This window comes from Paramormyrops kingsleyae, chromosome 11 (assembly GCF_048594095.1).
Source record: "Paramormyrops kingsleyae isolate MSU_618 chromosome 11, PKINGS_0.4, whole genome shotgun sequence".
Classification (NCBI taxonomy): domain Eukaryota; kingdom Metazoa; phylum Chordata; class Actinopteri; order Osteoglossiformes; family Mormyridae; genus Paramormyrops; species Paramormyrops kingsleyae.
In genome coordinates, this window is record NC_132807.1 from 21,881,465 (window position 1) to 21,897,062 (window position 15,598).

The 15,598-nt window shown below is 49.4% G+C and overlaps 1 long non-coding RNA gene across 1 annotated transcript; it reads left to right on the top strand.

Annotated features, from left to right (window-relative positions):
• Positions 1-9,392: 9,392 nt before the first annotated feature.
• On the top strand, positions 9,393-15,145 carry LOC111832964 (uncharacterized). The gene is made up of 3 exons (XR_002835624.2): positions 9,393-9,578; positions 9,886-10,003; positions 14,235-15,145. It is a non-coding gene; the product is annotated as an uncharacterized lncRNA (long non-coding RNA).
• Positions 15,146-15,598: the final 453 nt, after the last annotated feature.

Sequence of the window (15,598 nt, forward strand, 5' to 3'; positions counted from 1 at the left end):
TTTTATTTCATCCAGAGTGCTGAATAAATTATTTTTGTTGTTCTGATCCCAAAACCCGAGGCTCTAGATGAAAGTTGGGATTACAGATGGCCACTATCCCCCAGTATTCATCTGATCCCCGGCCGAAAAGAAGTGAAAAACCGCAGTCGGTTATAATAAGAGTGTATCTTGAGTGTTACTTAATAGCTGTCCGTAGCTTATATAATATTATGCTGTATAATTATTTATTCATGTTTTCTACTCATGTTTTATTCATATTGCAGGCCATTTGTACTAGCGTGTGTGTGGCAAAATGCAGGTTAAGGGTACCCTTCTTACTGGAGACGTGAGCATTACTGTGAGTGCACTTAAGGAGGCGGCCCAAAGCCTATAGTGATAAGTGATGTTCATGGATACTCTGGGGCACCATCACATTCTCTACAGGTTCCACTGACGAATTTGCCCCTTGCGAATCCGTGCTCCATTACCCAGCCACCCCCAGCCGGTTATCCAGGACGGGCTCCCAGTGAGCCCAGAGCTTAGCCTGGGAAGCTGGGGGGGGGGGGGGAGGATGGGACCACACTCACACACGCGGGTAATTTAGAGATACCGGCTCAACTGAAGCGCAAATCTTCAGGCCTTAGGAGGAGGCCGGAAAACCCAGAGGAGAGCCGTCCGAAGACGGGGAGAACAAGGCCGACGCACACCAACCGCCCGAAGGTGCGAGGCAGCCCTGAGACAGCATTTAACAGACATAAAACATGGCGGTCATCAACAAGCGGTTTGTAATGCAGCGTAAAGAAGGCACCGCGTTTTCCACAAAACACACTGTTGTTTAGATGAAGATGTTAGGTTTAGAATAAGATGTTTTATTGGCACTGATGTGGTACAGAATGGAAGGATCTCCGCAGATTGACAGATTTCATCATCAGACTGGTGGCCATTCTTTTTATCTGAGGTGTATGTACATTCGGTGTTTAACTTGAGCAAGGCCCTAAACCTCAAATTTCCCCAATGACCCAATGAGCCCCTGCTCTCTCAAAATTGGACTTTTCTTGGGATAAAAGCATCTGGTAATGAAATAATATGGAAAAGCAACTGAATGGGTTGAGATCCCAGACCTGGATGAACTCTGGATCAGTCCTCGATAAACTCCAAAGAGTGACGTATCCCACCGCAAAGAGCCGTCACACCGGCCTGAGAGAGGCTGTCCGTGATGACCTTCAGGGGCCCCTGTCTACACAACTCAGGTGCCTTTACACTTAAGCAGCCAGGGTGTTAACGCTTTGGACTGGATTCGTACCCCAGGCTCTGTAATCTCTGGATGACCAATCACTGGCAGTGGGTTGGACGGTAGCTTTTGATGCCATGGCTGACCCACCACTGGGTGTCATTATCCACATTGGGATGTGTGACAGAGGGGTCAAAGGTCATGTTGAATATGCACCTCAAGTACTGAACACAGGGGTTGTGTCTTTAGCATCCATCTCAACTGTCCCAGTCAGGGTTGTTGGGTTGGTGGTGGAGAGTGCAGCACAAGTCTAGGGTATTCTCCAGATGGGATGCTAGTGCATGCAAACTGAATGTTTTTGTATTGTGGTAGGAAACCAGAGCACCCAGAGGAGATCATGCAAACTCCACATACAAAGAATGGAGGCCGGATTCAAACCCTTAACCCTGCAGTTGTGATGCCACCTTGTTGACCAAAGAGGACTCATCCCTTCCGGCAAACCCTTAGACTGCTCTATGCTGGTGTCCTGCTGCTAACTCACGGCTGCTGCTTGTTGCATATTGATTGGGCCAAGTGAGCTATCAGTAATTCACCGGACTGAAGGGTCAAGCATCTCTTCCCTGTGACTCTTAGAGTCTGATCAGTTTCAGCAGTTTTAATGACCCCAAGCTTTGGTGGTTACTAAAGTCTTAGAGATTCCTGCAGTCTCAGTGGTTCCTATAGTCTTAGTCTTCCAGCGTCTCAGTCGATCCTATAGTCTCTGAGGGTGTCATGGTTCCTATAATTTTAGCAACTCGCAGAGTCTAAGTGGTTCCTATAGTCTTAGGGACTTGCAGGGTCTCACTGGATCCTATAGTCTTAGAGACTCCTGCAGTCTCAGTGGTTCCTATAGTATTGGTCTCCTAGCGTCTCAGTCATTCCTATAGTCTCTGAGGGTGTCATGGTTCCTATAATTTTAGGGACTCGCAGAGTCTAAGTGGTTCCTATAGTCTTAGGGACTTGCAGGGTCTCACTGGATCCTATAGTCTTAGAGTCTCCTAAGGTCTCAGTGGATTCTATAGTCATAGAGTCTCAGAGGGTCTCAGTGGTTACTATAGTGTTAGGGACTCCCAGGGTCTCAGGTTGATCTCATAGTCTCAGTTTCGTCAAGTGCTAGTCATTTCCATGACATCAGTGAACGTTTTGGGGGGTTTTTCATAGTCTTGGTGACATCCAGGGCCTTGGAGGTCCCTACAATCTCAGTGACTCTCAGTGCCTCTGAGTCTGCCCTAGCCTTAGTGGCACGAGTGGCTGCCTACCTCCTTGGTGCTACCTGTCCCCTGCGGCGGAGCCTCTCAGCCCATCTGGTTATCAGCTTCCCAGCAGGAAGGCAGGCCCCTGGGTTCGAGTTCCCAGCCACTGCTGGTGTGTTCACGCCCCTCTCGCATTGGCTGTCCGCGCAGAGCCAATCTCGTGCGGGGGCGGCTGATGAAAGACAACCCCCCCCCCCCCCAGAGAGAATCCGAATCCTCTTTGCCAGGGGTTTTCGGGGGGGTAATGCGCTTAGTTAGAGGGCTGTGTGAGGATGAAGAGCACAGCACACACAGCTGCAGGGCACCGTGCCCACATCTCTGCCATTTTACTGTGTAAAAAAAAAATCTTAAATCCAAAATACTAGGCTGCACAAAGGCATGGTACCACTTAGCCAAAAAAAAGCTCTGATTGAATTAAACAGATACTGCTTAGTGGAGAAAGACATCCTAATATCTGATCCGGCTAGATTCGCCTTGAGCGTTTTTTTTTTTTTTAACTTGGCTCTCTGTACTGGGGGGTGGTTCAGGAATTAATGAATTTGAAAAAAATATACCCCCCTCCCTCGTCAACATGGCCCAGTGCTCTGAATTTGCATTCCCCCTGGGTTTCACTGGGGACTTAGTCATAGTCAACTAAAAGTGGAGCCCAAAGTTTTGAGAGTTAAGTGTGTGCACTCTGTGCCCCCCACCCTGTTCGCAGGTGTGCATCTGAGGGTCTAAGGGTGCTGAAATCAGTGCTTCCCATGTGAGCTAACACATTGCGGGGACTTACTCTTTCATTGTTATTTTATTTAACTTTAATGAAAGGAGTCCAAAACGTGAGCATTACATGCGAGAAATAGAGTCCTTGGTGATGTGGAGGGGGGGGGGGTTCAGGTGAGGCGGGGGACCCATCTCACGGCAAAAAATTTGGGAAGGAAACGGCGAAGTGGCGGGACGCGGCGGCGTAGGCTTATTTGTTTATATTTGGCCTTGTGGTTTTCCGGGCAGATTGTTCCGGTGGTGGGGGAGGGGGGACGAGGGGATGAAGATGACCCCGAGATTTTCACGTTTCATGAGACACCTGACACTTGGAGGGGGAAAGGAGGCGAGGATAAAGGTCTGTCCCCTGAGAGGAAGAAGTAAATACACCACCCCGGGCGTGAGCGCGAAGGTCAGAGAGAGAGAGAGAGAGAGAGAGGGAAGGAGAGAGAGGGAGGGAGAGAGAGAGGGACACAGAGAGGAGGCGATGAGAGACCGGGGGCCCAGCCAGAAAGGAAACAAGTAAATAGGACCGACTCTAATAGGAATATCAAGCCAGTGAAAGGTAAACAGGCATCTCAAGGCCGACACAAAGGGAGCGAGGAGGCTTTGAGAGCGCTGGAGTGCCGGCACGCTCCTGCGGCGCGGAGATAACGCTGCCCGGCCCGCCTGCATCCTGCAGATAAGCCCGAGCGCCCGGATGCGTGGCCCCTGATCCCCGTTTCACAGTCAATATCCATCCAGGCCGGCAAACAAGCGGCCGTCGAAGATACCGCAAATAAATAAATATACACTCCTGCCGCTATTACCTTCTGTTTACCCCCCCCCCCATCCCGCCGCGCCTTCACACGCCAGAGAGCAGCCTCCGTACAGGCGTGCGCTCACGCTGATGCATACAGATGCTCAACCCCCCCTCCCCCACCGCATGTGAGGATTTTCACTTTGCCTACCCTCCCGTCTGCTGCGGACGGGACGGAGTCCGGATGTGCACCTGGGCCCTGACTCTGGCTGCAGCTGTTCATCTGGCGTCCATCTGGGCCCACCTGGTCCACGACCCACCTCCCCCCTCTCTCCCAGAACGCGGAGGTCAGTCGACACCCCCGGAAAGCCAGATGACCTGCTGACAGGACCCCGCCGCTATTATTCTTCTTTGATTCACAAAAATGGCTTAATAAGCTTGACTCGGCGGCTCCAAAACTCCAACTGTACCTTGAATCCCTGTTGGAGAAGCTACTTAAACAAAGCACTTTGTGGTTTGAGGTTATCCTGTACTGTGCCCACTCCGCACGATGCTCGATTGTTCCGGGAGTGCCCAGCACTGGTTTGACCTGTGTCGGTTGGCACTCTGTTCCCATCCTTGCGCAGTGCTACTTACAGGCCCGGTGAACAACAAAGTGAAGGCATGTCTCAATCCATGGCATTTCCTTCATCTGAGTCCTACTTCTAAAAAAAGGCAGTAAAATTAGCTCTTTTTTTTTGGATCATAGGTGCTGCAAGACAAAATTCTTCCCTATCGCCCTGCGTTTGGGCGCTGTGACCTGCAAAGCGGTGCGGGCGGAGGCTGCAGCCGGCAGCGTCTCTTTTAATGCGGTGCAGGCTGAGCGTGGCGCTGGCTGAGATTGCCGTACGCTCGCTGCATCTCTGCAGACGGGAGTCCGAGCATGCCAGCTGGCACCAAACGCCCAGCATTGCCGGCTGGCAGCCAGACAGGAGGAGGCCTGGTCAGCTCACACCTGAACACACCTGCTTCTACTTCCGCGCAGAGAGAGGGCCACTGGAGTGGTGCGCATCATGAGCACATGCACATGAAGAGTGATAATCGTGCAAATACACACCCTGACGCACGATCCCCCTAGTTGGCCGTCAAAGTTGGGGGATCATAAAGATGGAGATCCTGAAGTGGGCCTCTTCTGGAGGTGTGACTGAGAAGCCAGAGGTTACCCAGAATCCCTTCTTGACAATGCAAGCAATTCTGTCTCTGCTCTACGTGACGGTGTTCAGACCAGCCGTCCATCAGTAATGAAAAAGAGGTCATTCGGTGAAGAAAGGTCAGAGAACATATCAGCTCACCCTCTGAAAAATGGAAGTTTAACAGGGACCAAATCCCAGTGTAATCAACCCCCCCCCCCACCCCAGGCCCACACCCTCCACCTCCAGGGACATCAAGTATACATCAAATGTCCCGGACATATCAGAAGAGCAGAAATAGGAACCTGGGACATTATTTGTTCGTTTTTGTACATTTAAATTTTGCATTAACGGCATTATCCTATGTGAGAAAAGTGCATGTCCATTCCACTGGCAATTTTGCCTGTTATTTTCAGATGAGGATGGTGTGCAGGCTCTGTGGGGGGCACTGTGGCCTTACGCCAACAAGATTGTTGGTTTGATCCCCACCCGCAGTGTTGTGTGTGTGTGTGTGTGTGTGTGTGTGTGTATGAATGGAATTTGCATTGTCTCATGTGCCTGAGTGTATTTTTCATGCTTCTTACTGCTGTCCAAAAATGTGAATTGGTGTCTTGGAGCGTGAAGTCGTGTGTAGGAGAGTGTATCTTGTGTCCAGCCCTTCCTGTCATTCGGTCCAGGTTGTCCAAAACTCCACACTGGGAACATGCTTCTAGAAAAGGGATGGGTTTATGTTGATTATGGAGAAAGGCCATAAAAAGCGAAACAATCTGGCCGCGACCCTGGCTTCCCTCAGGTCCACCAACGTTTCGCATAAATACAAGTTGAGTGACAGAGGCTCTGACATCCAGGTCATGTGTGGTAGATGCCTTATGGGGGGTGTGCATCTAGCAGGGAGCTTGTTGCTCCTCGTCGCCCCTGCCTGGTGATCCACAGGCTGCTAGGGGACATGACTTTACCCGCAAACTCATACTCCAAAGCCCAATTATTATGCTGGGATGAGGCCATTCCGAATTACCACAACCCAGAGAACCTCTTCAGATGCAGGGGGAGGAGCGGCCCAGCTGGGGGTGTCTCCACTGCAGGTAGTTCATCACCACACCGCCATACGCGCAAGTACACACACGTGGAATCACACAAATAGGGGCACACACGCGTGCTCGTGTAGTAGGTGAGAATGTAGAGGCCCACCGGATAACCAAACGTTATTTAACCACACAAGCACGTTCACTCACTCACAAACACACACACACACACACACACACACTCATATTAATCCTCAGAGACACACATGTTACCCACGGAATCAGGCTCTTGCTGTTGCCACAGCACCTTGCTGACTGTTGGGAAGGTCGCTTCCCAGTTCTCTCGCCAACCCTAACATGGTGACATTGTGTGGGGGTGGGGGAAGAGGGTTGGGCATGGGATTGGGGGGGGGAGGCATTCTGGAGCAGAGAGTGGAGGGAGCCATAGAAGATGCTGGAAAGAAATAACCTTCTTCTAGACTTTGGGACCATGGGAAGCTTGGGTATCATCACTTTCAGATACTAACAGTTTACTCTACTACTCAACAAAAACCTGTGTAAAGTTAATATAACTGGACAACTACTGAAGGCTACGATGGCCTACTGCTGGCCTGGAAAACACCGGAAAGTTCTTTCAACCCCTGGTGATGTAATGTCTGGCGGCACTGGCAAATGCAATCTGATGATAACACTCAGCAAAATCGTACATTAGTTAAAATGGGTGGACAGAGTTACATTTTCACTCCATCGGGAGTTTATCCAGTGTCTGCCCAAAGCTTATACACGCAGTGTCTGTTGGGTAGGACGACTCACAGCTTGTGGGCAAAAAATATATTGAAGAAAGAACATCACAGAAAAAAAAAGAGGCTAATTACTTAATGAAAAAGTCTGTGCTTGTATTATGTACAGAGCTTCCTTTTTGACTTAATAATCAAGGGTCCGCTCGTGGTACAGCTGCGTGACCTTGACAAGGTGACTGGCAAAAGCACCCGCTGACACTTCAAGTGGAAATGTTCAGATTTATCGGGCCTGTTCTGTGGAGCACAATGTGATACATAAACTGAGAGTTCTCTTGTGCTCTCTGAGTCTCGCCTATAATAGCTTCAACTCATCATATTACAGCTGGTAAAAAATACTTTGAATAAATTCCTGTTCTAAAGCTTCAGAATGCATGCGTGCTAAAGAGGCTTGGAATTTTCGCAGCTTTTGACAATAAAAATTAAGGCTCTTGGTTCTCCTTGCATGCTAGCCTTGCATCCTTAGATCTCCACCTATTTCCAAATAGGGCTAGCCTCACCTCCTCCCTCACCTCCTCCCACTTACACCCCACCCCTTTAAATACATGTACATTGTCTGTGCAGAATGTCATTATAAGAGTGTTGAGCTGACAGGAATATTTTTGTGTGTTTTGCCTCTTTTTGTTACCGTCCCCCCTTACGCCCCTCCCCCCCCCCCCGGGGGCTCAGTGAGCTGCCAGTCGGTGGCATGTATCCAGATGGCAGTCACAAGGCAGGCAGCATGGGGGGGGGATTGGGGGCTGGGGACCCACACACACACACACACACGCACACACACACACACACCACTTAATGAAACCTCATGAATTATTCATCACACACAAACACACGCTTGCACAGTGAGGGAGGCAGCCGCGCGCACAAGGCTCTTGTCAGGAACAGAAGGCAATGAGACTATGTTCTGTTTCTGTTGTTGCTGCTTTTGTTGTTGTTTTTTTTTTATTTTTGAGTTGTAAAGAAATGCCAGGTGGTGGTGGCCCCCTCCCGGGTTACAGAGCAGAGGCTAAGGGTTGTACTGCCTTGAGGAGAGGAGCAGGGAGGTGCTGATAGAGAGAGAGAAAAAGGTTACCTCACTTGTTACCTCAAAAGTCCCATATAAGCGCTTGGCTCCAGTTTCCGCTGTTTGAGTCTGACATGCTTTGGCTGTGGGGCGTTTCTGTCAGAGCGGTTGCCCGTCATGCTCACCTACTTGTCCCGTCTGTGAACAGTTCCGAGTCGTGACAGTTTGAACTCTGCGGTCTATGCAGTGGGACTGGACACTCGGTTTGAGAGGCAGGCCTGACAGCAGATTGTACCCAATTCTGCCCTAAGCCAAAGTCATGCCACAGGCCTAATGCAGCCAATGGAACGTAAGAAAAACAGGTAAAAATGCCACTAATAATTGCAAAGACAATTGCTACTTCCATACAGACAAGCAAAATTCAGCCTCTCCAGAAAAGATGTCAAAAAAGTCTTCTACTGTGTCTTTCAACGAACCTGAAAATCGTAAAAACGCCCCCTCTAGACAGGGTGAAGCATGGTCTTGGCCCTCCACACAAAATAATTTCTGAGGTCTGGGTAAGGGGCTGTCAAGCTGTAGCAGTTCAACTCAGCCGAGGGCCTAGTTAGGTTCTGAGGACGCTCAGCATTGGGAAAGTCAGATCCTCCTGATCTTCCCCAAGAGCCAATCAGGCAAGAAAGCAGCGACTGGAAAACATGCTAACTCAAGTGTTATGGAAAGGTCATTTATCGTAAGACACTTTAATAAGGAAATATTCATCAGTAAGAGCTGGATGCAAGATGGGGGAGGGGAGCAGGTCAAATTGAGGGAGTCAGCATGTTGTGTGGAGTCAGTGTAACTGTTTGACTCTCTTTGGGATTGAGTTATGTGGTCCTGAAACTCCGCCCCTATGGCTATCCTCTGTTTGATATACTGGATGAACATCCTCTGCCCTTGTCCATTTGTAACCTGGGGTACCACCCAAACCGTGCCACATAACATGGTTTTGTTTGCGCATCGTCGGGTAAATTGCATGCGGCGATTGGGCTGCCCAGTGCCAATGACAAAGACTGCAGCGTTCTCTCTCTCTTTGGTGCATGTGACATGCTGAACCCCCTTGGCTGCATGATGACTGAAGGACAGCTGTTTGGGACCAGCAGTGGGTTTAATTGCATGTGGAGGAATGCTAGTTCACCTTCCAGGGGCAGGTGCGTGTGTGGTGGGTGATGCTGTGGCAGGGTGGGTTGAGGGAGGGGGCAACACAATGGAGCCAGGTGGAGATTAAAAGGTTGGGGTATCTGAAGCGTTAAGGCTCACTGAGCTGAGGCAGCCGTTTGCTGTTCAGGTGGGGAAAAGGTGTGGGCTTTTGGGTCACTTCCTGTGATCTAAACACACCAATTACATGCGGCAGTCAGAGGGAAAAATTTCCCTGCAATTCTCGGAAAACGCTTTAAAAATCACTCCGAGTCTTCTGACTGTGGCGGAGAATGTCGAAAGGTTTCGGGTAAAACTGCCGGCATGTAAAAGTCCGGGAAAATCGCCTTGAAAAGATTCGGACGTAAAAGGCGCGCCTGCGCGACGACGGTTACACGCGAAAACTTCTAGAGCAATTTAGGTTACTGACAACAGGTACTTTACTTAATCCTGTATAGGCAGAAATAAAGAGTACCATCCTTGGGGAAAATTAAAATACCATTAAATAGGCAGCTGGAGACATTGTGTTCCGGGCTGAATTATAGGGAAACACTATCGGCTTTTCCGATAAACATAGGTATCACTCACAAACAGCAACAATCGCTTTCAAATGTGCCGGAATTTGAAAGTCATATCGTAAGGCTGTGATAACGGCGATCTCCAGGGACGGCGTTTATACGCACACAAACCTTTTAAAAGCCTCGTTTGAAACGTGATGTTGTCACCTCTCTCCCCACCTCAGGGATCGTGTCATCAATGGAGCGCCGAGATCGCACCCGTGTCCTTCTCTGCTGTCGAAAACACTGTTTATCTTCATCTTAAAAGCGAGGATCGGCACTTGAACTCGGAGCAATTGAATGGTACGAAGGTATAGTTCCAGTGAAATAGGCGTGACTAATGGGTAAATAGACAGTGTCTAAAGTGCGCGAGGTGGGGGTGGGGGCAGGGAGATGATTAAGGCCAGATATTTGAATAATTACAATGGAGTCGGTCCTCTCATTATCACACCGGCTCTCGGAGGAACGCTCGTCTCTCCGATCGATAGATCTTTTGTGCGATTAAATATGAGTGAGCCACCAGCAGGCTGGGGGTGCGGGGGGAGTGCCGAGCAGGTCGCACGCAGGGCTGACAAAACCCGCTCCCCTTTAATTGCCTCCGCCCCCTGCTTGTCATCACGTCAGAAAAGAGGCATCTTCTGACTAAAAGGATTCGGGCTCAAGTTCCATTAGTTTGCCTGTGGCGTTAATTTGTGTTTATTTCACCTGGTTTTATACTGTAAAGCCGCCGAGACTGCATAAATGACAGGCCAAGGCTGTAAGGGGAAAAAATAAAGTGATTATTTTTATTATTGAAACACATTAGCCTGTCCAGAAAGATCTCTTTTATGTCTCCTGTTCTTCCTGGGAAAGAATCTAGCCCCACAGTGACCCTGTACAGGATAACCAGCTATGGGAGATAGATAATAAAAACAGCAATGGCAACAATAATAATATTACTGCTAATAATAATAATAATAATAACAAAAACCAAGCTAGCCCGTCCTTCTGCATGATGGAGTCATATTGCTCGAGGCCTGATACCATGAGCTGATACGTGTTTGGCCTGCTGTTGTCCATGTTGTCGATACTTTCATCTGACTTCAGAGGGATTAATTACAGCGCGGTGCTTGCTGGCAGGAGGGCACGCAATCATCCAGACACCCCCCCCCCCCCCCCACCGCCAACCAAGAAGTAAAACTTATTTCCAGATGTCCCACTGATGGGCAGCGCCTCCCTGCTCACACGTTCTAATTACTGTGACTTCCAGCGCTGCCTCCACCCCAGCCCCCTACCCCGAGACCCTCACAGTATGGGTAAAGCAAATCACAGGGGCTGGGCACCTGCTCTGATCCAGCATCCTTATCTGTTCCGGACCATTCCTGTGCACAGCACCTCCACAGGCCACAAGCTGTAAGTGCACGCAGAATAACGACGGGCTTAAGAATCATGACATTTCGAAGGGAAGGGAGGGGGTCATTTTTAAACTGTGCATGCCTCACAGGCTGGGGGATTATCTCAGGTGTTTGTATTCCGATTTGCCCTCCCATCATTCCCGGGCCGTCTGTACAGATGCAGCTGGTGCCGGGTGATAATGGAACTGCATCCCGCCGTTAAGAACGGGAGGCGATGACCCCCGGGCCCTGCACGCATATACCCGCCGTGATGAATCGTGGAATAAGCACGGCGTAAATCACTCAGCATGACAGGGCAAAAAACAAGGAATTTCTACCAATAGGCAGATTTCAGATAAAAGTGTTTCAGGCTGAAGAGGACAAAATATTAGCTGCCCACCAATGCGACCAGCAGTGGTTAGAGCAGAAATTGCTTTCTTGTTTGCCCACTAGAAACATCACACCTTTTCCATAGCCTTGTATCTGGCCCGGGCTAGCCTGGGAAACACCCAGCAAGGCATAAGGTAGGGAACACCCCGAACGGGATGCCAGAATTCCCATCTTAACTCTCTCTGTAGACGGTCTCATCCTGTATAATGGTCTGTAAAATTCTCCAGTTGTGCCATGTCAAGTGAAAATGCAACACACTGTTGTCTAAATATCTGTAATTAAATGAGTGAAAAAGCACTGTAAATACACAATTATGAAAACGGTCCGTGGGGAAGAGAGACAAAGGAGACTTTCTGTGCTGAGAATCTGTGCTAAGAATCTGTGCCATTTTTCTGGACTTTGGATGACCAGGTACACACTTCTAAATAGGACGAAAAGTCATCTGTCTTTTTTTTTTTTGGTGTAGAGGGTCTCTGATGATACAACTGAAGGGTGAAATGCAGCCAGGAAATTATAAATTTTTCTGGCTCGTTCTCCTCCCAGTGATGCTCGTTTGACTGAGAAATATTGCCACCAAGCTGGTCTCCCCAAAGTTCAGAGGGAATTAAAAAAAGGGAAGTCATTCAAATTCATGTGCGCCGCTCGACTCGGCAGCAGATGTTGGCGTAATTAAAGAGAGGGGGGAAAAATGCTAAATTAATTTCAGGTTTAATGTAAATTTTGGTGATTGGCAGAGCCATTCTAATCACCATCCGCATGCGGGGGAAAAGAGCCGCAGCCGGGCACGTAGGCGCTGGCACGCGGGCACACGCCGCACGCACGTGCTCATGGGGCGTGCCGGTATGGCATGCCGCCACAGGATCAGCTGGCACGACGACTACGCGAGCGGGTGACACATGTGCATGTGAGCGTTTTTGCACCTGCCGGCGCATGGGCTTTATACGTGCGCAGAGAGTGCAGGCGTAGATGTACAGAGATGGAAATGCATCACGTCGCAATACATGCATGTTAGCGAGTCTCAGAGAGGAAGGCCAGCGGTGCCATGAGTGCAGAACGACCGCACGCAATATTTATCATGTCTGTCCATAATGACCATTTCATTGTTGTTTACTCAGGCCCAACAAACTAAAGGGCCTTGCACTGTATGATTAACAATGCAGGCAGAATCATATGTCCTTAAGCCAACAGTCCATCCATCCATCTCCTTACCACTTATCTGGATCAGGGTCACGGGTAAGTCAGAAGTGTTTCATAAAAATTTGCAAAGGAATGCAGAAGGTCACTGATGGAAGAAAACACATCAAACATCAGCTTTGCATCAGAGGAATTTCCCATGAAACCCCCAAGGTACAGAGAAAACCACACATGCACAAGCACACAAACATGCCTCATAAGGCCTCCCATAATGGGTCATGATGAGGCTGCCATGCCAGTGTCTTTATTTGAGTATCTGCATGGCTGCATGTCTCTGCTGGACATGCTTATGTTCACATGCGTGACTGTGTTCTGTTTAAGTGTATGTAAGACTGATTCTGCGATGGCGTGTTTTGATTGGCTTCAGTCCTGTGGTGTCACGCCCCCTGCCCCCTGCACTGCTGCCCCTTCCCCCCCCCCCCCCCCCAGCCCCTTTTCTATGCCTGCCGCCAGGGTCAAGGGACAAAGAGCATGTGTGTGTGCTTGTTCGCTTGTATCTATACAGAGATACCTCTGTGTGTTTGGTGATGAGATGTGTGTTAGTGTGAGAGAGAATATACGCAGAAATAAACACAGCAGCCATAATGTGACCTATGACCTTCAAGGCTTTCACCCCAGTTTGCAAAAATCGCTCTCTCTCTATCTCTGTTTTGCTCTCTCTCTCTCTCTCTCTCTCTCTCTACCACACTCTTTGTCTCCCCCCTCCTCTCCTCCATCAGCAGCAGTATGTCTGTACCTTTCTGGAGGAGTCTTTGTTCGCCATGCCGTCGTCTGTCACAGATTAAGCAGTCAGAGGCTGAGGGCCGATTGGTGATAATTGTGCTGCAGGACAGGAGTGTTGGGGCTGGGGGTGGAGGGAGGGGGGGTCTGAGGTGTTTCAGCAGCACACCGCGTGACAGATGCCCCCTCTGTGGGCTGGGTGCTGCAGCTTGTTACGTTGAGCTGGAGTTCATCGGAGGGGAAGCAGGTGGCATTCAGGGTGACACAACTGTTTCATTACCGAGACCCAAACTGGGGCATGTGGGGGGGTGGGGTGGGGTGGGGGCGGCTTTGTTTAAATCCAGTTGATCTCCCCTCAGTCTGTTTAACTAATGACCATGACTTACCACAGGTGACCGGAAAATGAGGACCGGCGGGCTTGTCCATTGCATCCTGTGGTCACAGCTGGAGTCTGCCCACCTCCATGGCGAAATTAAAACACAGATGGGGGGGGGGGTGGAGAATAGGACAGAAGAGAGGGAGCTGGAGATTGTCAGGAGACCTGGAGTGGTGGGGGTAGTGGGGGGTGGGGGGTGTTGATGTTTTCCAATTCAGCAGATGTGAGTCATTTCATCTTGTGATTCAAATGAGTTGTGTGCTGTGTGAACAGATGTCCCAGACTCCTCCTCTTTTATCAACATTAGCTGATTGGGTTTTCGTGGGCAGCTGCCACGACTGTCAGCTTCTCAGGTAAGTCACAGTAAACCCATCCTCCTGGGAGTGGCCCCCGACCCTCGCGCCGGCGAACCTGAATCAGTGCTGGTGTTTCTCGTACCACTCGTATTGTTCAAATTTTGACTGGAAATTTCTTTTTGCAGAGGAATGGAATACCTTGTAAGAGTTTCGACCAACAATGTAGAAGAGAATAAGAGTCAGGGGGTAAAGAGGAGGAGAACATGGAGAGTTACAAGAATGAAACCTGGAGAGGCAGGAAATGGGGAGAATACAGACTGGAAGGGAGCAGAGATAGAGGCAGGAAGGGAATGTAGGGTAAGATTGGAAAGGAACAGAGAGACAGGAAGAGAACAGAGACAGGAATGGGACAGAAAGACAGGAAGGGAACAGAGATGGGAAGTGGAGATAGTAATAGGAATGAAAAAGAAGCAGACAGCAAGGGAGAGATGAAGGGAGCAGAGAGACAGGAAGGGAACAGAGAGACAAATAGGAAAGAGACAGAGAGGGGAAGGGATTAAAGGGAAAGATGGGAAGAGGGGAAAGAGAAAGACAAGAAGGGAACAGAGATAGGAAGGAAACAGAGAGACACACACAAAGGCAACAGAGAAAGTGACAGGTAGAGAGCGGAGGGAAAGGATTGAAGACAGCAGAGGGAAAGACTGGATGGGAACAGAGATAGGAATCAGACAGAGAGAGAAACAGGAAGGGAACAGAGAGACAGATAGGAGAAGTGAAGCACGTGAAGCAAGAATGGATTAGAGAGATAAGCAGGAAGAGGGAAAAACAGAAGTGAAGAAAGATGGAAAGGAAACATGAAGACAGAGAAAGGAAGGGAAGAGGGAGCGGCCACTGTGGCACTCCCTGCCATGAAGTCTCCGGGATGCTCAGCTCATTAAAACGCACCCATTATCCCCACATTTGCACGCATCACATGCAAAACTAATTTTCTTGTAAGAAATTAAAAGTTCATTTTAATTGAGCTCGCACTGCAGTATGCAAATGAGGAGTACATAATGTACACTGAGGCAGAAACAGCACGCCAAAAGCGGCCTTAACCCTTTCCTGGCATAGAGCACATGCCGCATACACGTTAAAAACATGCATGTGCCAGGTGGTAGCACATTATAGGAAAAGAATTTGTATGTGTAGCTCGACCGTCTCGGTTGGCAGGGACTGACAACGCGTCCCATAATGCACCACGCACGTCTGACTTCACGTCCTCCCACCCACATTGCCACGCGCGTCGTGACATTGGAAAGGTTGAAGGCAATGACAGGCTGCAGGTGTGGGACCCTCTCCTCTAGCCCCGCATCCTCTACCTGCACCTCAATCAGCCCCCGGGACCTTCGGATGCTGCGTCGTTAGGCAACGGGAAAATTAAAAGCGGCATAGTTTGCTGCTGATGTGAAGTGGATTGAGGTCAGCCACTATCTGACACCAAGGACATCTGATTCTGCACTGAGTGTATATTTACATTTTTATTTACTTAGAAGATGCTTTTATCCAA